The sequence below is a fragment of the Panthera tigris genome, chromosome B3 (genome assembly GCF_018350195.1).
Source record: "Panthera tigris isolate Pti1 chromosome B3, P.tigris_Pti1_mat1.1, whole genome shotgun sequence".
NCBI classification, from domain to species: Eukaryota; Metazoa; Chordata; class Mammalia; order Carnivora; family Felidae; genus Panthera; species Panthera tigris.
In genome coordinates, this window is record NC_056665.1 from 75,154,976 (window position 1) to 75,178,517 (window position 23,542).

At 39.1% G+C, this 23,542-nt stretch overlaps 1 long non-coding RNA gene across 1 annotated transcript in view; it reads left to right on the top strand.

The window, feature by feature from the left end:
* LOC122239243 overlaps nucleotides 1-23,072 on the top strand; it is a 100,032-nt gene extending 76,960 nt beyond the window's left edge. The window contains exon 4 of the long non-coding RNA XR_006218191.1: nucleotides 23,009-23,072. This is a non-coding gene — a long non-coding RNA (uncharacterized LOC122239243). The remainder of the gene's footprint in view (nucleotides 1-23,008) is intronic.
* The last annotated feature ends 470 nt before the right edge of the window (nucleotides 23,073-23,542 follow it).

Below are 23,542 nucleotides of genomic sequence, written 5' to 3' on the forward strand. Positions count from 1 at the left end.
GATCATGACCTGAGCTGAAATCAAGAGTCTGACACTTAACTGACTGAGCCACCCAGGCGCTCCACATATTGAATGTTTTTAAGTTGAAGAAGTTTGAGAAAATGGCAGAAGCCACCATTCTCCTCTGAAATGGGTCATAAAAACCATCATGTGAGATGTGCCCACTCCATACCCGGAGGAAGGCAGCATCCTTATCTTTAAGAAGAGTGACACCAAGAAGAATTTGAATAAATATACCTTGCAAAGCTTCCCCCGGTTTACTACACTTACCTCATATTCTCTATCACATCTGCATGACTATCTACTCTCCATCAAACTTGGCATAAAAATCCTCAGGTGTAACTCTTTCTTCAGGTCTTCATTTCCACATTAAGGTTCTAATGTCATGTAAATCATATCTGATAAATGGGTATGCTTTTCTCGTGTTAATCTGTCTTTGTCAGTCTAATTTTTAGACCCAGGCAGAGACCCTAAGAGGTTCCAGGAAAGCTTTTCCCTCCCCTGTAAGTGGATCCTTGAGTTGGGATACATTTGGACCTTCAAAGATGGGAGAGTTTCTGTCCTCTAAGGACGAAAGCATATAAAGAAACACAGAAAAAACAATGCCCAACTTTAACCCATTTTCTGTGGAACTAGCCATTCTTTGACTTGCCTTGTCTCATTGACAGGTTGAGCAAGAACAGTGAGCTTATATGCTTGTAGATGAGCAGAAATATCAGAAGAACTGTTTTCTCTTACCTATGTTGTAAGAACAGGAATGCAGGAGTATCAGGTTATGTAATGGGTAGTCTTTCTTTTTTAGTTTTTATTTTGCTTTATTATTTTTAATTTTTTAAAATGTTTTTATTTGTTTTTGAAGGAGAGCACTCACAGCATGAGTGGGGGAAGACCAGAGAGAGAGGGAGACACAGAATCTGAAGCAGGCTCCAGGCTCTGAGCTGTCAGCACAGAGCCTGATGTGGGGCTCAAACTCACAAACTGTGAGATCATGACCTGAGCCGAAGTCGGTCCCTTAACTGACTGAGCCACCCAGGTGCCCCTGGGTAGTCTTTCTTTAATCGTGCTCCTCCACTTCCAATGGCCCAAGATTTCTGTATATAAGTTAAAGAAACTAGTTTGATGTAGCTAGGAGAAAAGACCAGATAATTTTCCTTTTGGCCTTCCATGTATGCAGACTCTCTAGATGAGGGTGATAATAATTCGTATTCACGGATGGCTCATCTAGTGCCATGGACTCTCCTGAGGCCCATTTCCCATGACATCTGTATGAAATATGTGTCTATATAATCCCCATTTTACAGACAGGAAATGAAGGCAAAGAAAATCCATTTGCTTGCGCCGGGTCACACAGCAAGGATGTGGTAGAGAACAGATTTGAATCCAAGCAGTATGGCTCTAGAAACTTTGCTTTTGACCACTATCCACACAGTCTTGTTAAAGGATGGAAGATACAAGAAATATTCTTTCACACACCCTGTGCTTTAGTCAAACTGACTTAGCTGTTCTTCCTGTACACAGCTTACAATTTTTCAATTCTGTACCTTTGCTCATGTTTTTCTCTGCTCAAAATACCTTTCTTTTCAAATACTATATTTCCTTCTGTTCTGTTAAAGCTTGCCCCCCAAATCAAACAATATCCAGTTCAAGGAGCTTCCCTAATATTCTTAGTAGGAATTCATCTCTTCCTTTTATGAGCTTCCAAGATATTTTATATTTTCCTCCTTAGTAGTACTTACTGCTATTTTTAAATTTATTCTTTCCTCCCCATTAAAGTGTAAATTACTTGGAAACAGGGCCATTTATTTTTACATCACTTTACACTCCTGGCATAGGCTATGCCTGCGGTATATGCTTACAAGTTTGGTTAATTAATATTACGAGTAGACATTTCCAAATTGCGCATAGTTTGCTTTAGGGAGAGTCGAAGCCACAGGCAATGATTCACATACACACTCTCTCTTTTCTGCATTTCTACACAAGATTGCCTCCTGAGTAGTTGTCTCATTGGGTCAGTGATTTCCAGAAAGATGTCCATGGATACAGTTACAGGCCTAAAGTTTATTTAATAGCAAAAATTAGATTTTCAGAGATGGTTGCATAATGCAAGAGATCACAGAGATTAGGCAGAGATATGGCTTCCCCAGTCTTAGAAAATTTCCAACAGGGAATGGCTATTTTATAGAGCACGGAAGCAGCGGTGGAGGAAGCTCATGGGATTGCTTAGCTGCTCTCCTGTTTTGTGGAGCGTTGCCAATTAAAGCAAGGAAACAAATTTTACCAAGTGATGAAATGCTGGTAAAGGTGAGACTGGCCCTGTTCAGTTGTTTGCTACATTTCATTCAATCCATGTTTTTAACATGAATATTCTTGCTTTTTTATTCACATGTCCTTTTCAATTCTCCTCCTCTCTCTCCCATTTTCCTATAAAAATTTTATTTTCATTTTAATTAACTTTCCTCCAGATCCCTAGTGTTTATCCAAAGGTCTGCTACTCTTATGACTATTTCATCTTTCCAACATCCTGGGGACGTTTTCACTCTTTGGTTTTCTCTCTTGCTTCAGTTAGTCTTTTGTTGCTTCTGTTTCTTTCTCTTTTTCTTTCTTTCTTTCTTTCTTTCTTTCTTTCTTTCTTTCTTTCTTTCTTTCTTTCTTTCTTTCTTTCTTTCTTTCTTTCTTTCCCTTCCTTCTTTCCTTCCTTCTTACCTTTTTCCTCTCCTTCTTCCTTTTCCTTCCTTCCTTCCTTCCTTCCTTTTTCCAGATTGTAGCCTGAGTCAATAATGGAAACACTGTCTTCTTTGCAGCTTCCTTAGAAAAACATCTCCCTGTGTGATTATGAATAGGGTCTATAAAGAAAAACCCATAACTTCAAAACAGGAAATTAACAGGAGAGAGCTATAAGATGGTGATCAGAGAGGCAAATTAACAACATATTCTGAAAAACCTGCAGTAATTTTGAAGCAAGTTCCCGATTTGTGACACTGAAGGAAGGAGGAGGGAGGGTACTTAACCCTTAAGATATGGCTGAATGTCCTTCCAAACCATCAGAAATAATGATAGACAATACAATCTTGTCTACGGAAAAGAGATTGTTTTGTTGCATAATGCAGTATATTTTTGTCAAGTGCTCTAAGCCCTCCATAGTTTTACAATGTATTGGTGCTTTGGGGAAATCTGGTTTGAAGGGTTGTCCTAAAAAAGGAACTCATATAACCAGCTGCTTCTTTAATCAGGCCACTTTTGTACCATGACTGAAGTGAGTTTCACTTGGTAGTAAGGCTACTTTATTTCCCATGATGGTAGAATTCCCTCATGACCTGGCTTAACCAATGACATTGGTTGCAATACAGTTGAAAACACCTGCCTAAAATGAATCAGTCACAAATGCTAGAAAGCTGATATCCTATGACAGGCTGTTAATTATGTTTCCTATTAGGATTCATTTTACAAAGGTATTTAGGAAGAGTTCTTAAGTCCATCATTTTAGAGTTGGGCTTTCACTGGCTATTTTTCAGTGCCTTTACTATCGACTGTGCTGAAACTCAGTGACACATGGAAGTCTTGCCAAATGTGATGAATTAGACTGGAAATGGAAGGAAATTTTCGTTCATTATTCCCATAGGAATTCTTTAGAGAAGTTGGCAAGTGTAACTTGAGGAATTCAAGGATTCACTTGAAGAACGTGAGGATTCACATATGCCTCTTGGCATTGCCAGTTATGTTAAAGTATACACACACACACACACACACACACACACACACACACAAATTAGTAAACTGTTACCAAGAGGTGGATTTCCCATGTTTCAGAGTATATGCTGACATATACTAGAGATAGGAAATCTCTCTTCATGTTACAGGACCTCTATCGGAAGGGGTTTAATTCCAACTGGTACTGGCAAAATAGAGTCACTAAGTAATAGAATGAGACCATTGAGCCTAGTGAGATGTAGGTTTCCAGTTAAGTGTAAGATTCTTGGGAGTGAAAGTAGTATTTTCAGTGCAGCCAATGAGGGGGTGGCAACCGGGGGGTGCGGGTGGGTGCTGGCATGAAATAAGGAAAGCAGCCCAAATGAGGCTGATGAAGAGATGTGGCTATGTAGGGTTTTGACTTTGGGGTGTCTGGCTCAGTGTATCAGAGAGAATGAGAAGCAGCTACTCATCATAAATACTGGGTTCAGAATCAAATTTCCAGATAGCTGGCTAGAACCCTTATCAGGGTCTGGGAACCAATGGAGCTTCTTTGTAATGAGAGGCTTTGACTGGTTTGATCTCATTTTAACTGAAGTAAGAAGTCATCTTTGTGGGATAAAACTCTAATGAATAAAAACACTTGGAAGGTGATTTTAGTAGGTATCTTTTCTTGATTTTATTTATTTATTTATTTATTTATTTATTTATTTATTTATTTATTGACTTACTTACCTACTTATCTACCTACCTACCTACCTACTTAGAGTGCAAGCAGGGGCAGAAACAGGAACTGAAGCAGGCTCTGCACTGTCAGTGGAGAGCTCGAGGTGGGACTTGAACTCATGAACCGTGAGATCATGACCTGAGCTAAAGTTGGACACTTACCCGACTGAGCCACCCAGGTGCCCCTTTTTTGTTGAAAAAAATCATCCATTTTCAGGATTTTACTTCATTACACATGTTCTAGAATTTGGAGAACCTCATCCTCCAGATATTAAAAAATTTTTTTCTAGTATTAAAAAAAATGTTTCTTGTGTGAATATGTGTAGGCAGTTTATATATGTTATTGATTATTCTTTAAATCTTACCATACATAGACATTTAAGTTGGTTTTGACTTTTCAAGAATTATAAATATGCTGGCATAAGCAATATTTTGCATAAAGCTTTGTCTGTATTAAAATGATTTCTTCAGGCAAGATAACTATAAATAGGATCATTGGTTTAAAGGCTATTAGCAATTTCAGGCCCTTGATGCATATTGCTATTTTTTTTCCCCAGGAAAAGCAAATTAATTTATACTTCTATCAGCAAAAGAGAATTGCCCACTTCACTGTACCCTTATCAGCATTAGGCATTATCTTCTTTTTTAATCTGTGCTAATTTAGTTGTTTTTCTTTTAATTTGCATTTTGGGTTATTACTTAGATTGAACATTTTTTATATGTTTATTATCCACTTACATTTCTCTTTTGAAAAATATATTCCCTGGTAAAATGTGGAAAAAATGTCCTGGCACATTTCATCTGATCATTAACAGTTCTTGGATTTTTTTTTTTTTTAAGAATAGGAAAACAAGTTCTTATAATGATTCTGCAGATCTTCATTTAGGGAGGATTTTAGCTTCCTTAATTTTGAGTGATGCTACTTTAACTCTCACAACAAGTAAAAGTCATTTCCAGGATGGTCAAAAACATGATTTAAATGGCTGCCTTGGGGCGCCTGGGTGGCATCGGTCGGTTAAGCGTCCGACTTCGGCTCAGGTCATGATCTTGTGGTCCGTGAGTTCGAGCCCCGCGTCGGGCTCTGTGCTGACAGCTCAGAGCCTGGAGCCTGTTTCAGATTCTGTGTCTCTCTCTCTCTGACCCTCCCCCGTTCATGCTCTGTCTCTCTCTGTCTCAAAAATAAATAAACGTTAAAAAAAATTTTTTTTTTTAAATGGCTGCCTTCATATGCCATTGTGTTAGGGGAAAATAGAAGCAGTTTCTCTAGCCACATGCCCTGCCAATCCTGAAGTTTGGCCCCTTGTTAAAAATAATAGCTGGTGATTTACTGCATTTATTTTGAAAAGTAGTTATTCAGTGCCCAGTATCTGGAGATATTAATGAGTACTTTGGTCACCTTGGGATTTGGGTGACTTTAAATAGTTCCCTTATTTGTTTTTCTTTGTATTTTTGAGTTTGGCCACACAACATTGTACCCTGATAGGCAGGTGCAAGCTGGAAAACGCATCCACAATTGCGTGCCAATCACCCTCCCACCTAACGCTATATTACTCACCACCCACAATGAATCAGAAATAAGAGCTTTAAATAAGAGAATTATTTGTTTTTAACTTTGACAACACTTCCCCTTCGACACTCCTCAGTACCCGCAGGGACGAATACCTCTCTGGATTATTAGAACATTACTGAAGTTCCAGCCCCTTGACTTTGGGCTGAGAGCTTCTTCAACCTTGAACTGAAAGCATCCTCTGGGTTGTTGGCTCGGTGACTGTCTTTGCCAAGCCATCCAAGCAGTGCTGCCACACGGGAGCTATTTTAAGGTCTCGCATGGAGCCTGAGATGTATTTCTGTGCTCTAGCAGACATCTCTCAAAACTTCTGTGTTTGTGGCCAGAGAGGTCACCCTGTGCCTGGGCTCCCATTTTGTTAGTGGAGCAAACAGAGATGCCAACTACCTTGAGGTGGGTACCCCAGTGCCTCTGCCCTGAGCAGAGGCACAATGTGCCAGATCACACCATGCTCTGACTTTTGGTGACCACTGCATGACTTAAGCCCCATTCTTTAGCCTCCCTTTCCTTATCTGCACGATAAGGGAGCGGGAGCAGAGGGTCACACAGATTTCTCCCATCTGTACAGATGAATGAATCTGACTCTGTTAGCCTCTGTAGGTAGACTTACTCCTTTTTTTTTTTTAACTTCCAATCCTCTTACTCCAAAATTAATGATTAATTCTTAAATTATTTTAATAATGATTTTAGACTTCCCACCCTATGCTAACCATGGACATCAGTCAGGTATTTACCCTTTCTTCTCCCCAAACTACACAATAAGTAAACAGTTCCTTAAAATATGTGAAGAATCAAAGAGGCCCAGCAGCAACCATGTGGCAAAGTCCTAGCTGTCAGCTTTGGGCTGTGAGGCTAGCGCCTGGTTCGTGATAGGGCTGTGGCCGTAGGCACAGCTAGAGAAAGTTAGGGTGGAAGGGGACTGCAGCTAATGTGGAGAAAATCTGGAGAAACTCTTTTTGTAATTAAGACAAGACAGATTTTGCCTTATGTCATGGAAGACCAGGACAGCTCTCCGCCACAAAGTTGCGAAGAAAGCAGACATAGAAATACAGAAGAAACAGTGGAAACCAAGGCAATACTGGGAAGCTGAGCCAATGGCGTATGAGGCCATTTGAAATGTTTAGCTGTTTAACAAATTTGCAACCAGTTTATCTAAGGTATGGTTTTTTTTGTTTATCACATTCCAGTGAAAGAGGTCTATTTAAATATAGTTGGCATTTAGAAATGTAAACTTAGGTAGAACCAAGTGTACATCTGGTTGTTATTCTAAGTTCTGACAGGGACCAAGAGACAATAGGCATCTGAAGCAGTAATGTTACCCAAACCGGGGGCCCTGCTTAAATTGGCACTTGCAGAGATAGTCCTGTGAATCTATCTTGTCAAGGCAATATTTGGAAAACTATGAATAGGCATCCAAAATGTAAACTATTTAATGGATAAGCAAATGTTACTTTTATCTGTCCTGTTTCACATATATCTTGTTGCCAAGATAGTGAACTAGCATGAGCTGCTGTCTCTTTGCATTAAAATTAACCCTGAGAAATCCATAGAAGTGAGAGAGAAATGGAGACTTCAGGAGCTAAGAAGACAAAATAAATAGGATAAACCTTTTGAGAAGCTACTATTTGCATTGAGCTGGTGAAAGTGGAGAGAACTTCCAAGGATGAAGGGCTGCAGAGGGCAGGGGGAGCATGAGGGAGAGGAAGCTTCCTTAGTTCTGTTTTTCCTTTTCTTACATTGCCTTGAACCCAGTGGTTCTCTTTACAGAAGCCGTGGCTGTAGCCAGACCCTGATACCCCCTGCCCCCAGTATGGTATAAGGGCAGATATAAACTCTGCTAGTTGAGAAGTTGATGGAAGCAGTTGTCGGGGACTGGAATCATCTAAAGACTCATTCACTCACATGTATGATGGCTGATTCTGGCTGTCAGCTGGTCCCTTAATTGGGACTGTTGGCTGGAACACCAACATGTAGCCTGACATGTAACATGGTGACTGGGTTCCAAGGAAGAGAGTTGCAGGCAGAAAGTGTATTACCTCTTATGGAAGTCAGACATTCTGTTTTGTTCTATCTGTTGAGGCAGTCACGCAGTTCTGTCTAGGTTCAAGAGTCTGGGAAATAGATTACACGTCTTGATGGGAGAGTGTCAAGCTTCTAGGAGAGTGTGTAGAACTGGAGATATTGTTGCGGACATTTGGGGAAAATAAACTTGTCACATAAGATTACTTCTAAATAAGGACCAGAAACTGGGCAACAAACGTTGTCTGTATCAGGTGGTTTGAGTCAGTGGAAGAAGAATTTAAATTTAAATTCAAGGACAAGAGCCTGCCAGAAGTCTATTTAGCCAAGGAATTCAGGCATCTCCTAGGAGAAAATGCATTCCAACGGGAGAACATTAGACAGACAAACTTTGTTCAGGAATAAACAACTCCCCACAGTGATTAAAAACTGATTTTGAATGCACTATCGTGGATTGCTCTTGTCAAGGATGACTCAGGGATAAAACATTTAGAAAAGAAGGGAAAAAAAGCTTACCTAAGATTGCAAGAAAGTCCGGCCTTTAAAAAGACCGGCTCACAAATTTAAAAATATAGCAAGTATTTAAAGTAAAACTTTGCCACAAGATTACCAAGATAACCATGCTTGTTAGCTCTTGTCAATATGCTATGTAACTGCTATGAAACCTGATGGTTTAATAAGCATATAAGCTGGTCAGCTGGGGCATGTCAGTTCTAGTTTGAATTTGGCTGGTGGCTCCAAGATTCAGTAAGGGCTCAAGTCTGTTCCAAGTATCTCCCATCCTCTCTGCTTTGGGCAAGTGATGACAGAAATGCATGGGTGAGTGAATAAAGGTGATATCTCTCAAGGATAGGCGTCTAAACTGACAAACTATCAGTTTCAACCTGTTGGTCAGAACAAGCAATGCGGCCATGCCCAACATCAATAGTGTGGGAGGAAGTCTACTCATCTTCAGTGAGTGGAAATGCAAAGTCACATGTCAGAAAGCAGGAGAGAGGGAAGAATGAACTGAAAACAGTAAAGCATTTTGCCGCAACGATTGATCATGGAAAATAGCAATTTTTTTCACATGACGTCCATATCAACAAACATTGTGGTGTGTGCATGCACACACAAATTTCAGATCAGTGTTATGAAAGGAAGAAAGAACACTGTGTTCGTTAGTGAGTCAGCATCTTGTGGGAAAGGCCCAAGGTTTCACGTCTTTTGGGGTCTGGAAACAAGGCAAACCGTTTTAAAAAATGTGTGTTTTGTTGTTGTTTATTTGGGGTTTATTTATTTATTTATTCCTGTGAGATATGATACACATGCTTCTCCATAAAGGTAGCAGGTACCCTCTGTTCCATATAAAGAACTCCTGTCTAAATACGACATAGGGTTAGAGGTAGTATAACGTAATATGCAGCCGGAAAACCACTGGCCAGGATCAGGTTGTGAATTGTATGTGTAACAGGCTAAGGAGGCTGACTTTACCCTCTGAGGAATCATCAAAAAGCTTTTACTACATCAGATTTCAATGTTAGAAACCAATTTAAATTTTAGAAACCTGATTCTAATAGTAATTGAAAAAGATAAAGAGGAGAGATACTTGAATATAGACCAGATATAACTTGATACAAGGTAGACAATGGTTATTATTCTAAAAGAGAAATACAGCAATGAGTGAGCAGAGAGTGGAGAGATTAATTCCAACTGGGAGGTTTGGCGAAGATCACTAAATAAGGCAGGAATCAGTGGGACCTTGATAAAGTGAAATCACATGATGGGAAAGGGAAGGCAAGCAAGGAAGAAGGGAGAACATTGATTTAGTCGATGTAAATATGGAGCATTGCTAGGTTCTGGGCACTGTGTTAGGTACTGGGGATGCACCTTTGAACAAAACTAAAAACACTTCTGGTCATTGGGAGTTTGTATCTAGTGGAGATTTAGACATTACTCAGACATAAACATAAGTTTAAAACTCTATAACAAGCCCAGTGAAAGATACACAGTGCTAATTGACTCTATTTAAAAAATTTCTTTTAATGTTTATTTTTGACAGAGAGAAAGAGAGAGACATAGTGCGAGTAGCTGAGGGGCAGCGGGAGAGGGAGACACAGAATCTGAAGCAGGCTCTAGTCTCTTGAGTGGTCACCACAGAGCCCAATGTGGGGCTCGAACCCACGAACCGTGAGATCATGACCCGAGCTGAAGTCGGACGCTTAAGGGACTGAGCCACCCAGACACCCCAGTGCTAATTGATTCTTTGCAAGGAGTATGCCCTGGTTAGGTTAGGATAATCAGGAAATTCTTCCTTTTTTTTTTTTTTTTAAATTTTTTAATGTTTATTTTTGAGACAGAGACAGAGTGCAAGCAGGGAAGAGAGGAAGAGGGAGGCACAGAATCTGAAGCATGTTCCAAGCTTTGAGCTGTCAGCACAGAGCCCAACATGGGGCTCGAACCCACGAATTGTGAGATCATGACCTGAGCTGAAGTCAGACGCTTAATTGACTGAGCCACCCAGGCGCCCCAGAAAATTCTTCCATTTGTAAGCAACACAGAAGTAGAGATCTGAAGGATTAGTAGGGGTTAATTAGGTGAAGAGAGGAAGGATGACATTTGACGGTATTGAATACTTACCACTTGCCCCATGATTCCTAAATGCTTTATGTATATTAAATCTGTTTATTTTCAGAATAACTTTATGATATAGACACTGTTATTTATCCCCATATTACAGATACTGAAATTGCAGAAGGTTTAACGTTATACAACTTGTAACAGGTGCACCTGGCATAGGAACCCAGACAGCAGTTCTCATACTCCACCCAGTTCTCTCTGTTCTCATTAAACCATCTCCCCAGATAAGGAAGAACAAATGGCATGTGGAAGGCTCTGGAGGAAGCCATGTCTGGAGTGAGGGACTGAAATGAGACAATGTGACACAAACAAAGGTAGCAAGAAATGGAGTGAGGCAGGAATGGTAGATAAAAGCCGCTGCTGCAGGACTGAGTAGCACATGTAAGGGACTTTTTTGGGGGGGGGAGGGGGAAGCAATTGTAATATATTAATGCCTTTTGAGCAGTGCAGTCATATTTTTAGACACTCATTGTGAAAACATTGTTGGGGAGGACGTGGGGGAGCAGAGTAAATACAAATGGACCGACCGATTTGGTGGCTTGCGTAATATGTCAAGCAAGAAATGACGGTAGTTTAGGAGAGGCTGCTATTGCAAAAGATGGGCAGCTGGGTGGGTGGATCTTAGCTTTTTAGCAGGTAAAATTGTGTGGACTCTATGAATTGAATGACAGAGGCATTGGATAAGGGGAAGAAAGGTATTAAGAATGACTTCTTATATCTGGCATCCACAACTGGATACCTGGTACCAGTGAGGACAGGTTTGCTTATTTGCTGGGTTATTTTGGGGAGTGGGGCAAGGTCAGCTCTGGCATGTTTGGGAACTGGGCTATGGAGAAACGAGAAGCCGTCTGAAGTGACTGTAGCAGGGAGTGACCCGCTTGCTTATGGTTTTCCTCTTACTGCTGCAGATTTGTAGTTGACAGTTGCCACAAAAAGAAGCTAATAAAAATAGAAGAAGGAATTGGCTTCTTCTGGCAGATAAAATTAGATAGAGAGACACGAATCACTTTATTAAGCTCAGGTTTATTCCTAGATACATTAGGTTTCCTGGTCTTGGTAACATAACCTAAATGGTAGAAGAACCATAAAGCTAAATAATATCAAGTAATTTTAATTCAAATAGGAGTTAGATTTTTTTTTCATCATCTAGATCTTAATGAAATATAAGGTTCTAGGATTAGATGGTATCTCAAACGATTAAACATTCTGCTCTTTTCCTCTGAGCTCAGTTGCATTCGCACTGCCACAGACTTTTTTTTCCCTAAAAATAGCAATAGGAGGGGTGCCTGGGTGGCTCAGTCAGTTAAGCATCCAACTTTAGCTCATGTCATGATCTCATGGTTTACGAGTTTGAGTCCCACATCAGGCTCTGTGCCGACAGCTCAGAGCCTGGAGCCTGCTTCAGGTTCTGTGTGTCCCTCTCTCTCTGCCCCTCTCCTGCTGGTGCTTAGTTTCTGTCTCTCTGTCTCCACCCCCCACCCCCCCCCGTCTCTCTCAAAAATAAATAAACATTAAAATTTTACAGATAAAAAATAAAAAAATAGCCACAGGAAACTAGCATTCATTCATTCATTCATTCATTGGCAGACAGTATTTGCTTTGCAGAAATGAGAATATCTCACAAGCCCTTTTTTTTTTTGGTATGAAAATCAGACTGATTGAAAGAAATGCCTTGCCTTAAAGGGCAGACCTGCACTGTTGCAAAAATTTAATTAAGCTTAAAAGTACCATGAAATGCAATTGAACATTTCAAGCAAGTAGATTGGAATAGAGGCTTCAGGTGATAAACAGGATCTTAAATGTTTTTCAAAGTGAGATTCAGATATAAAAGAAACTGCCACACTAGAAGCCATTTTTAATTAGACTTTACTTTTGGTTCACTTGTATAAAAGAGTTAATAATGGTACTTAAACCCATAAATTTAATTTTGCTTTTATGCCCTATTCTTGAGACAGCAAATTGTCATGAAGTGTAGAACGTTCATGAATATAACATTCAATAACATGAAACATTATTGTCTAACTCTTGATTACTTTCACTGTTAGAACTTCACAACTCGATCAAATAGTTTTTTTTTCCTAATGTTTATTTTTGAGAGGGAGAGAAAGAGCGTGAGCAGGGGAGGGGCAGAGAGAGAGGGAGACACAGAACCTGAAGCAGGCTTCAGGCTCTGAGCTGTCAGCACAGAGCCCGACATGGGGCTCGAACCCACGAACTGTGAGATCAGGACCTGAGCCCAGGTGGATGCTGAACCGACTGAGCCACCCAGGTGCCCCAATCCAAAACAGTTTTTTAGTGAATTTGGATCACATAGACAGAAAGCCAAGATGATTTAGCCAGTGGTTCTCAACATTGACATTATGACCCCATTAGGGGTAGTTTTAGAAATTTGTGGAGGCATTTTGGGTTATCACAGCAGTTGGGGGTGGTGTTTGATGGGTGGGGCCGAGACATTAGCCACCCTGTCAAGTCTAGGACAGCTTTATAAACCTAGAATCTCCTTCATATACTGCAATATACAACCACTGGCTAGTCTGTTGGTCATTCACATAGGTGAGAACCTCCTTTATAATTATCTGAGCCAAGAATGTAACTCAATTTTACATATCGACACAAAGTTTGATTTTTTTTCTTTTCAGAGCTTTAATATAACCTGAATTTTCCAGAAATACCATTGTAATGTCTATTGAAGAAGAATTGTATACTGCCTTAGTTTTAATTTTACAAGGACGTGATTTCCACTTTTATCATGTATCATGCCATCAGTAGGAACACCTGCTGCTTATAGTAGATAAATTTGAGGAGTCCGCTCCAACTCATCAGAATGCATTTACTGCTGATGTCCCATTCTTGGTGATTCTATGTACAGGTGCAAGAATCTGACTTCTCCATTATATCTTCATAATTAGTGAAATACTGCAATGTAGCTATGTCTGAAAACTTGTATCTCAAAATACCCATTTATACCAGCTTATTATACACTGTTTTATTTAATATATATTTATATATTTAGTAACTATGGGTACTGACAAGTCCTATTATCTATTACACTGTTCATTATAAAATGTATGTTACAAAAGGGGAGTGTTAAGTCCAATAGGGTTCATTGAGTTTGAACATCACTCAAGTATATATGTGAATTATATGATTTTAAAAGGCCAGGAAGAGACATTTGAACTCCTTGTAGTCAAGGATTAGGTTATGGACAACATAAACAAATACCTGAGAGTTGACTATAGGCGTTGGGTTGAAAAGCATATTAAATAAAAGATACTAGCAATCATTTAATTATCTATCTATCTATATATATGTATATATATATATAACATACACATCACAGTATGTTAAAGTTGGGAAAATATTTGGAAAATTAGGCATAAGTCTGTAAACATTTTTAAATAAAGGCACTCAAGTTTCTACCGTTGAGTAGATACTATGTATAAATTTGGTTTGCGTATTTTTCTCTGGCTTATATTTAAAACAATTTTTCTAGAATTGAAATAAAACTGATTTTTAAAAATTGGTGTTTGTCATATAATGAAAACTTGAAAATGTTAGTATTGATTTCAGAAATATATTAGTGAGCACTTAGAGTATTTTAATTGATATAAATATCACATACACACCAAAAACAAGCTAGTTCCAGTCTTTTTAGTCAAATTGTCCAAGTTAAGTTATGACTTCATGACTTAGATGCCTTGTATGCATTATTATATATGTTATATATAACATAACATAGTATTTTTAGGTTAGGCAGTAGATTTGGAGTATTTAACATAAAGTCTCCGTTCCTTGTACCAGATTTTTCTTCATTGAATTAACCTCAGTGATAATTTTAACATACACTTTGCTTGCCTGGAAGATTTGGGTATTGAACAATGGGGTAAGACAAATAGATTATGAAATTTAAGAGCTGAATTACTGTGTGAAATTCTACCAAAATTAATATTCAGACTTACAATAAATATCTTTTTGTAATATGTTATAATTGTTTAAGAAAATACGCAGTTCTCAACGCTCATACATTTACCATTTGTGTAATCAGCTTTAATCTAATCAACACAACACCCCTAACCTTCCTTACCTAAACTAACGCTTTCAGTATGTCAGCTGGGCAATCCATTTTTCAAGATAGTACACAGGAGTGACCGGCATTTATGTCATCTTTCTAAGTGGTTCCTCTGCTTATGTGCTGTGAAATCATATGCAATTTACTCTGCTAAGCTTCAGTTTCAAATGGGATAATCATTAGCATCTCACTGTATTATAGTATTGAATGGATTAATGCATGCAAAGATGTCTTATATACTCTGAATAAGTGCCCATAAAAATATAGGATTCTGAGTATTAATTATCAGCAACAGCAAAGGTCACAACTATTTGGGGATTTTGTTCTATTTTATTTTTTAAGGAACGGGAAGAATACAAAAGTTCAGATGTTCATATTATTGCTAAAATGCTTAGTCTCACAAAATTAAACTAATGCAGATAAAGCTGGAAATTATTAGCTGAAGGTTTAAAGTGTGAGTCTTTAGCCACAATGTCACATTCTTGGAACCCAGTTTCAATCTCACACACACTGTGTTCAGATGTAAAGGAAAAGAACAACAGTAGAGATCACATATGAAATGTTGAGGATAAATGTTAAAGATAGTTTCTGAAAAATAGTGTATAGTTTGTGATTTTACAACACATTAGCTCTCAGGATAATTTTTTTCCTTCTACGAGTGTTTTCACAATGATTTTTTCGTATTTTTAAGGAATATATAATAGATGAAAATAGGGAACAATGGGCTATAGTAAGCTTTTATTTAAGATTTTCATTTTTAAGTCATGACTATGCTTCAGCAGTTAAATTCTGTTGCTATTAGTTTGAACATACAAAAGAGACTGAGATAACATACGTGTGAAAATTCAATTTCTTAACAAAAATTTTAAAAAGCAGTTATTAATGTGACTCTCTTGCTATTTCCTGGCTTCCCTTCTAGATGACGCTGTATAGGAGACCCTGTTTTGCATAACCTTATAGGATATTTTTTTAATTCTATATTTTATGTAATTTAAGGCTTTCAAAAGTTTTTAAAATTTTGCTATTTCTCAATTTGCTTTTATTTTCCTGAGAGATAAAGATGGAATGTTTTAAAGAACATTATCATGATAATTCAATGCAGTACATTTTTCCCTTAGGAGTTTGATTCTACATGGTTTTCAACGTACCAAATTTTACTTTGTATTAGCATGTACAAAGATGTTCTTTTGAAAACGTATTGACTCCTTCTCATATAGTGACACTGGAAATAATTCTGATTTTTTAAGTCAAAATTCTTTCCTTTTAAGTTTATTTATTTATTGTGGAGAGAGAGAGAGACAGAAGGACAGAGAGACAGAGAGACAGAGAGAGAAAACAGAAGAGGTGCAGAGAGAGAGGGAGAGAGAATCCCAATCAGGCTCTGCACTGTCAGCATGGAACCTGATGCAGGGCTTGAACTCATGAACCATGAGATCATGACCTAAGCCAAAACCAAGAGTCAGATGCTCAACCAACTGAGCTACCCAGGTGCCCTTTTAAGTCAAAATTCTTATGTGACAACCTAAAATATTGCTGAGAGGGATATTAAGCAAGTATTATCTTGTGTATCATCTACTTTTTTTTTAACAGTTTTATTGAGATATAATTCACATACCATACAATTTACCATTTATTTATTATTTTAATTAAAAACATTTTATTTTATTTTTTTTATATATGAAATTTATTGTCAAATTGGTTTCCATACAACACCCAGTGCTCATCCCAAAAGATGCCCTCTTCAATACCCATGACCCATCCTCCCCTCCCTCCCACCCCCCATCAGCCCTCAGTTTGTTCTCATTTTTTAAGAGTCTCTTATGCTTTGGCTCTCTCCCACTCTAACCTCTTTTTTTTTTTTTCCTTCCCCTCCCCCATGGGTTCCTGTTAAGTTTCTCAGGATCCACATAAGAGTAAAAACATATGGTATCTATCTTTCTCTGTATGGCTTATTTCACTTAGCATAACACTCTCCAGTTCCGTCCATGTTGCTACAAGGGCCATATTTCATTCTTTCTCATTGCCACATAGTACTCCATTGTGTATATAAACCACAATTTCTTTATCCATTCATCAGTTGATGGACATTTAGGCTCTTTCCATAATTTGGCTATTGTTGAGAGTGCTGCTACAAACATTGGGGTACAAGTGCCCCTATGCATCAGCACTATTGTATCCCTTGGGTAAATTCCTAGCAGTACTATTGCTGCGTCATAGCGTAGGTCTATTTTTAATTTTTCGAGGAACCTTCACACTGTTTTCCAGAGTGGCTGCACCAGTTTGCATTCCCACCAACAGTGCAAGAGGGTTCCCGTTTCTCCACATCCTCTCCAGCATCTATAGTCTCCTGATTTGTTTATTTTAGCCACTCTGACTGGTGTGAGATGATATCTGAGTGTGGTTTTTATTTGTATTTCTCTGATGAGGAGCGACGTTGAGCATCTTTTCATGTGCCTGTTGGCCATCTGGATGTCTTCTTTAGAGAAGCGTCTATTCATGTTTTCTGCCCATTTCTTCACTGGATTCTTTGTTTTTCAGGTGTGGAGTTTGGTGAGCTCTTTATAGATTTTGGATACTAGCCCTTTGTCCGATATGTCATTTGCAAATATCTTTTCCCATTCTGTCGGTTGCCTTTTAGTTTTGTTGATTGTTTCCTTTGCTGTGCAGAAGCTTTTTATCTTCATGAGGTCCCAATAGTTCATTTTTGCTTTTAATTCCCTTGCCTTTGGGGATGTGTCAAGTAAGAAATTGCTGCGGCTGAGGTCAGAGAGGTCTTTTCCTGCTTTCTCCTCTAGGGTTTTGATGGTTTCCTGTCTCACATTCAGGTCCTTTATCCATTTTGAGTTTATTTTTGTGAATGGTATGAGAAAGTGGTCTAGTTTCATTCTTGTCCATGTTGCTGTCAGTTCTCCCAGCACCGTTTGTTAAAGAGACTGTCTTTGTTCCATTGGATATTCTTTCCTGCTTTGTCAAAGATTAGTTGGCCATACTTTTATGGGTCTAGTTCTGGGGTTTCTATTCTATTCCATTGGTCTATGTGTCTGTTTTTGTGCCAATACCATGCTGTCTTGATGATTACAGCTTGGTAGTAGAAGCTAAAGTCTGGGATTGTGATGTCTCCTGCTCCGGTCTTCTTCTTCAAAATTACTTTCACTATTTGGGGCCTTTTGTGGTTCCATATGAATTTTAGGATTGCTTGTTCTAGCTTTGAGAAGAATGCTGGTGCAATTTTGATTGGGATTGCATTGAATGTGTAGATAGCTTTGGATAGTATTGACATTTGGACAATATTTATTCTTCCAACCCATGAGCACGGAATGTTTTTCCATTTCTTTATATCTTCTTCAATTTCCTTCATAAGCTTTCTATAGTTTTCAGCATACAGATCTTTTACATCTTTGGTTAGATTTATTCCTAGGTATTTTATGCTTCTTGGTGCAATTGTGAATGGGATTAGTTTCTTTATTTGGCTTTCTGTTGCTTCATTATTAGTGTATAAGAATGCAACTGATTTCTGTACATTGATTTCGTATCCTGCAACTTTGCTGAATTCATGTATCAGTTCTAGCAGACTTTTGGTGGAGTCTATCGGATTTTCCATGTATAATATCATGTCATCTGCAAAAAGTGAAAGTTTGACTTCATCTTTGCCATTGTTGATGCCTTTGATTTCTTTTTGTTGTCTGATTGCTGATGCTAGAACATCCAACACTGTTAAACAACAGTGGTGAGAATGGACATCCCTATCGTGTTCCTGATCTCAGGGGGAAAGCTCTCAGTTTTTCCCCATTGACGATGATGTTAGCTGTGGGCTTTCATAAATGGCTTTTGTGATGTTTAAGTATGTTCCTTCTATCCTGACTTTCTCGAGGGTATTTCTTTTCTTTTCTTTTCTTTTCTTTTCTTTTCTTTTCTTTTCTTTTCTTTTCTACTCTTTTCTTTTCTTTCTTTCTTTCTTTCTTTCTTTCTTTCTTTCTTTCTTTCTTTCTTTCTTTCTTTCTTTTCTTTCTATTGTATAAAATGTATTGTCAAATTAGTTTCCATACAACACCCAGTGCTCAGCCCAAACGAGGGTTTTTATTAAGAAAGGATGCTGAATTTTGTCAAATGCTTTTTCTACATCGATTGACAGAATCATATGGTTCTTATCTTTTCTTTTATTAATGTGATGTATCACGTTGATTGATTTGTGAATGTTGAACCAGCCCTGCATCCCAGGAATGAATCCCACTTGATCATGGTGAATAATTCTTTTTATATGCTGTTGAATTCGATTTGCTAGTATCTTGTTGAGAATTTTTGCATCCATATTCATCAGGGATATTGGCCTGTAGTTCTCTTTTTTTACTGGGTCTCTGGTTTAGGAATCAAGTAATGCTGGCTTCATAGAATGAGTCTGGAAGTTTTTCTTCCCTTTCTATTTTTTGGAATAGCTTGAGAAGGATTGGTATTATCTCTGCTTTAAACGTCTGGTAAAACTCCCCTGGGAAGCCATCTGGTCCTGGACTCTTCTTTGTTGGGAGATTTTTGATAACCAATTCAATATCTTCTCTGGTTATGGGTCTGTTCAAGCTTTCTATTTCCTCCTGATTGAGTTTTGGAAGTGTGTGGGTGTTTCAGAATTTGTCCATTTCTGATCCAGGTTGGTCCATTTCTGGTCCATTTCTGGTCCAGGTTGTCCAGTTTGTTGGCATATAATTTTTCATAGTATTCCCTGATAATTGCTTGTATTTCTGAAGGATTGGTTGTAATAATTCCATTTTCATTCATGATTTTATCTATTTGGGTCATCTCCCTTTTCTTTTTGAGAAGCCTGGCTAGAGGTTTATCAATTTTGTTCATTTTCTCAAACAACCAACTCTTGGTTTCACTGATCTTCTCTATAGTTTTTTTAGATTCTATATTGTTTATTTCTGCTCTGATCTTTATTATCTCTCTTCTTCTGCTGGGTTTGGGGTATCTTTGCTGTTCTGCTTCTATTTCCTTTAGGTATGCTGTTAGATTTTGTATTTGGGATTTTTCTTGTTTCTTGAGATAGGCCTGGATTGCAGTGTATTTTCCTCTCAGGACTGCCTTTGCTGCATCCCAAAGTGTTTGGATTGTTGCATTTTCATTTTCGTTTGTTTCCATATACTTTTTAATTTCTTCTCTAATTGCCTGGTTGTCCCATTCATTCTTTAGTCGGGTGTTCTTTAACCTCCATGCTTTTGGAGTTTTTCCAGACTTTTTCCTGTGGTTGATTTCAAGCTTCATAGCATTGTGGTCCGAAAGTATGCATGGTATGATCTCAATTCTTGTATACTTATGAAAGGCTGTTTTGTGACTCAGTATGTGATCTATCTTGGAGAATGTTCCATGTGCACTCGAGAAGAAAGTATATTCTCTTGCTTTGGGATTCAGAGTTCCTAATATATCTGTCAAGTCCATCTGATCCAATGTATCATTTAGGGCCCTGTTTCTTTATTGACCGTGTGTCTAGATGATCTATCCATTGTTGTAAGTGGAGTATTAAAGTCCCCTGCAATTACCACATTCTTATCAATAAGGTTGCTTATGTTTGTGAGTAATTGTTTTACATATTTGGGGGCTTCTGTATTTGGTGCATAGACATTTATAATTGTTAGCTCTTCCTGATGGATAGACCTTATAATTATTATATAATGCCCTTCTTCATCTCTTGTTACAACCTTTAATTTAAAGTCTAGTTTGTCTGATATAAGTATGGCTACTCCAGCTTTCTTTTGACTTCCAGTAGCATGATAAATAGTTCTCCATCCCCTCACTTTCAGTCTGAAGGTGTCCTCAGGTCTAAAATGAGTCTCTTGTAGACAGCAAATAGATGGGTCTTGTTTTTTTATCCATTCTGATACCCTATGTCTTTTGGTTGGCGCATTTAGTCCATTTACATTCAGTGTTATTATAGAAAGATATGGGTTTAAAGTCATTGTGATGTCTGTAGGTTTCATGCTTGTAGCGATGTCTCTGGTACTTTGTCTCACAGAATCCCCCTTAGGCTCTCTTGTAGGGCTGGTTTAGTGGTGACGAATTCCTTCAGTTTTTGTTTGTTTGGGAAGACCTTTATCTCTCCTTCTATTCTAAATGAGAGACTTGCTGGATACAGGATTCTCAGCTGCATATATTTTCTGTTCATCACATTGAAGATTTCCTGCCATTCCTTTCTGGTCTGCCAAGTTTCAGTAGAGAGATCCGTCATGAGTCTTATCAGTCTCCCTTTATATGTTAGAGCACGTTTATCCCTAGCTGCTTTCAGTATTTTCTCTGTATCCTTGTATTTTGCCAGTTTCACTATGATATGTCGTGCAGAAGATCGATTCAAGTTACGTCTGAAGGGAGTTCTCTGTGCCTCTTGGATTTCAATGCCTTTTTCCTTCCCCAGATCCGGGAAGTTTTCAGCTATGATTTCTTCAAGTACACCTTCAGCACCTTTCCCTCTCTCTTCCTCCTCTGGAATACCAATTATGCATAGATTATTTCTCTTTAGTGCATCCCTTAGTTCTCTAATTTTCCCCTCGTAGTCCTGGATTTTTTTAATCTCTTTTTCTCAGCTTCTTCTTTTTCCATAATTTTATCTTCTAGTTGACCTAATCTCTCCTCTGGCTCTTCAATCCGAGCTGTGGTCATCTCCATTTTATTTTGCAGCTCATTAATAGCATTTTTTAGCTCCTCCTGGCTGTTCCTTAGTCCCTTGATTCCTGTAGCAATAGATTCTCTGCTGTCCTTTATACTGTTTTCAAGCCCAGCGATTAATTTTATGACTATTATTCTCAATTCATTTTCTGTTACATTGTTTAAATCATTTTTGATCAGTTCGTTAGCTCTCGCTATTTCCTGGCATCTCTTTTGAGGGGAATTCTTCCATTTCTTCATTTTGGATAGTCCCTGGAGTGGTGCGGAACTGCAGGGCACTTCCCCTGTGCTGTCTTGAATAACTTGCGTTGGTGAGTGGGGCCGCAGTCAGACTTGATGTCTGCCCCTAGCCCACTGCTGGGGCCACAATCAAACTGGTGTGTACCTTCTCTTCCTCTCTCCTAGGGGCGGGATTCACTGTGTGGTGGCATGGCCCATCTGGGCTACTTGCACACTGCCAGGCTTGTGGTGCTGGGGATCTGGAGTATTAGCTGGGTGGATCTGCAAGGTGCACAGGGGTGGAAGGGGCAGGCTCAGCTCACTTTTCCTTCAGTGATGCACTTCAGGAGGGGCCCTGTGGCACCTGTAGGGAGTCAGACCCGCCGCTGCCGGAGGGATGGATCCACAGAAGCACAGCGTTTGCACGGTGCAAACAAGTTTTGGCTGGGGGATGGGCGAAGGAGATGGCGCTTCCCAGTGCCTTTGTTCCCCACCAAGCTGAGCTCTGCTGTCCAGGGTTCAACAACTCTCCCTCCTGTTGTCCTCCAGCCCTCCTGTTCTCTGAGCAGAGCTGTTAACTTATAACCTTCCAGATGTTCAGTCCCGCTTGCTGTCAGGACACACTCCGTCCGGCCCCTCCACTTTTGCCAGCCAGACTCGGGAGCTCTGCTTTGCCGGCGGTCTGCCCCTCTACCCTGGCTCCCTCCCACCAGTCCGTGGAGGGCGCACCGCCTCTCCACCCTTCCTACCCTCTTCCGTGGGCCTCTCGTCTACGCTTGGCTCCAGAGAATCCGTTCTGCTAGTCTTCTGGTGGTTTTCTGGGTTATTTAGGCAGGTGTGGGTGGAATCTAAGTGATCCACAGGATGCAGTGAGCCCAGCCTCCTCCTCCTCCACTGCCATCTTCCTCCCCCTACTATCATCTACTCTTTCATTAAGGGAGGAGACACAATCAATTTGACTTATGGTCTCCATTGAAAATAATGTATTTTGACATAGAAAGCAAATGATCATGGTTTAACCAGTAAACCCATTTCTAAGGGCTACAGAACTGACTCAAAATATAGAGTGTCTAACAGAGACAGAAGAACAAAAATCTGAGATATTAGCTGTCCTTGGTGGATGAAAGCAGAGATCATATTAAAGCTGTCATTAAAAATGTAGTGATAAAATGCTGGCAGATTTTTCAGTGTATGGAAATGAGAAAATCTATTTCATTGGTTCTGATGTCTGGGAATCATTTCTAGATTTCATATCTTAAAACATAATTGACTCAGGAAATGCTATAGAATGTACTATTTATAAATGTGATATTTTGGTGATAGCAAAATTTTCTTGAATAGGATCCATTCCCACTTTTACCCTCTGTTTCTCCATTCATAAGTGTGTGAATGCTGGAAGCCAGTGTGAGGATTCTGCCAAGAGCTAAGCAACTTAATTTCAATTACATTTTCAGGAACTGGGATGCCAATGCAAGGTCATCCATGGACCTACTGGGCTCACTGCAAGAAAAACTGGAGACAAAGCTCCAGGTACCGTTGACCACTGTTTTCCCAACTTCCCCTAGAAACTCTGCTTTGGATCCCTAGGAAACAGTATTAATCCAGAGCCAGTGTCTAGAAACCCCTGAAATATCTTCATCTTTCCCTTTCTCTGGTATGTGGTCACTTCAGAAAATGGCCTGTAGTTACTTTATGGAAAGACTTGGAAAATATTTTCAGTATATAATTGCACAGTATTACATTGCCCTTCCTGAAGGAGGCCCACCTATCAAGAAAGCTCAAAGTCCATGAACTTGCTTCATTGTGAAAACTAGATGAGAGGTCTTCACTCTCCATTGTGGACCTTTAAGTTCAGTTCCTGGGCTTGAGATTTCTGTTCTACAAATCAGACAGTATTTTAGAAGCAAGCTGATGCTTTTTCATTCCTAGGAAAACCAGTGAGCCACTGTCAGATCCATGAAGGTCAAAACATTCAGACTGCCATGTTG